Here is a 2,580-nt window from a genome sequence, read left to right as displayed (position 1 = left end):
CTTGCCCCGCCCCCAAGAGGCGGGGCCGTGCCGAGCCGCGCCGGAGTCTCAGCCCACCCTGAACTCTCGCGATCCCTCCCTCCTCGGCTTCCGGGCGACCGGACTGTCTCATGCAAACTAACGTCACGCTCATCGCGACCGGAAGTGGCTTTCTGCCGTCAGCGTCTGCCTCGCGCACCGCCGCGGTGACGTCGGACTGGTCCGGGAGTATAGTTCCTAATTTCTGCTCCCGACGCCCTCGTCCCTCGGGCCCCTTCACTCTTTTTTTGCTTTGGTACGGGGGATTGAACTCAGGACCCTGCGCTTGCGAGGCAGGCGAGGTGCCACTGTGCTAAATCCCTGGCCCTTAGTCCCCTTCGTTGTTGACACTTCATACTGCTCTGGAAAGCACGTGCCATCACAGTGTCAACTTCACGGTCGTGCAGGGCAGAGTATATCGGCGCTGGAAGGGGCGAGGACACGCTCCAAACCCTCGCAGAGACAGGTGGTGACTAGCTAGCTCGGTGGTGGCGCGAAGGCCACTGTATCTTGTGATCTTTTCTCCACAACCGTCACTCTGGAGTTGTCAGAGGAATTAAAATTTGAAAAGGCCACCAAAAAACTTGGCAGCAAAGTTGAATAACTTGCTTGAGTTCTTTTGGAAAATCTGAAGTTTTGACATTGTTGGGCTCAGTCCGGAGAATTACAGTATCCTCCCCTCACACCCCCGGGTGTGCTTGAAACTAAGGACAATCCAAGCACCACTCACATGCTGTTGTGCCTACGCATCTCAGAGTTGCAAATTAAAGTATGTTTTCAAATGTGCCAAGCCTTTTTCAGGTAATATAAACTAGTCTAGAGTATCAGACTAGGTTACTGCATTTAGGCAGAAGCTAACTTCCAGTTTGACTTCCAGATTCTAAATTGAGATGATTCTGAACAAATTCAGGAAGTTGTTGAAGATACCTGAACCAAAACAAATAGGTGTTATACTGTACTCTTTAGGAAGTATGGTGAAATCTGTGGACCCATTTTCAAAATAGTATCTTGAAATTCAAAATAAACTGCCTAAATTTACAATGGAAATTGATTAAGTATACAGTTATCAAAACACAAGCAAAAAGTAGACAAGCCAAGCATGGTAATGCACACTTGTAATCCCAGCACTTGGGAGGCTGAGGGAGAGGGATCGCCGTAAGTTCAAAACCAGCCTAGGCTACATAGTGAGTTGAAGGCTAGCCTAAACTGCACAGCAAGATCCTGTCTTAAAGAACAACAACCAAAACAACACACAAAAATGTGAATTTGTGATACAGTTATGTAATACGTCACTCTTAAGATGGCACCCAGTTATCCATACCTTCTGATACTCCTACTTTGTGTTATTCTATTCTTTTGAGTGGGGGCTGGACCTAGTAATTTGGTTTTAGAAAAAAACACAACAAAAATAATGAGATATCTTCATGGTTAGGCTCCAAAAGACTGCCTTCATCTCACTTGTCCTCCTCAGTGCCTCACTGAGATAGAAGGCAGCTGCTGTGTTGTAGCCTGCCTCATAGAGAGGCCACAGGAGACAGATCCAAGAGACCTCTCCAGTCATGAGCCAACAAGAAACTGAAGCCCTGGGCCAGGGATTTAGCTCAGCGGTTTGGTGGGCTGCCTTGCAAGCGCAAGGACCCGAGTTCAATCCCTGGTACCAAACAAACAAACAAACAAGAAACTGAAGCCCCAAGTCCAGAAACTGATGAGGGACTGAATCCTGCTGGCAGCCCCATAAGTGAGCTGAGCATGGAAACAAGTTCCCTTGGGGGGGCTTCAGTTGGCTGCAACTCATTGACACCTGACCCTAACATGTAAATTAGAAAGACACCAACAATGTACTTACTAAGAAGATGGAATATAGTTTTGTATAGTGAAAGCACTTTGCAAACCATAAAACACTTGTCCCATTGGAAAGATTATTGGCTAGGGATACCAAGACTTACCTATGAGTAAGAGCTACCTTTTAGGGTGATGGTAAGTGAAATTAAATTAGGTAATATAAGTTAAAAACCTGGTATAAGACTCAGCACATGTTCACACTCAGATTCAAGGTAACTATTGTACTACTATTAATAATAATTAGTGATATAACAAAGACATACATGCAAAAATGTAACCCATTTCTCTTTTCTTAATTACAAATTAAATTGATCTTTTCCATTTAGTTACCCTCGTGGGTGGGGTTTCGTTTTGTTTTGTTTTGTTTTTTGAGACAGGGTCTTGCTATGTATTTCAGGCTGTCCTTGACTACCTTTGTAGCCCAGGCAGGCCTCAAACTCATGGCAATCCTCCTGCCTCGGCCTCCGAAGTGCTTGGATTTACAGGCATGCACTACCACACTGGCATGAACTTTTTTAAAGCAGATATAAATCCGTGAAGAAGGCCCATCAGAATCTTTTTTACTTTAATTCTGGTCTACTATCTGTTAATCTTTACATATTCCTGATACTAACAGAGACACAGACACAACTGATCACTTGTGTAATAGCATATAATGTGTAAGTAGGCAAGGCTAAGAGAAGCTGCAGTGACAGAGAAGCAGAGAACTTTGGGGTGTAA

Source organism: Fukomys damarensis, unplaced genomic scaffold (assembly GCF_012274545.1).
Source record: "Fukomys damarensis isolate Sample0158 unplaced genomic scaffold, DMR_v1.0_HiC HiC_scaffold_15, whole genome shotgun sequence".
NCBI classification, from domain to species: domain Eukaryota; kingdom Metazoa; phylum Chordata; class Mammalia; order Rodentia; family Bathyergidae; genus Fukomys; species Fukomys damarensis.
The sequence above is the reverse complement of the archived record's forward strand: the minus strand, read 5'-3'. Positions refer to the sequence as shown.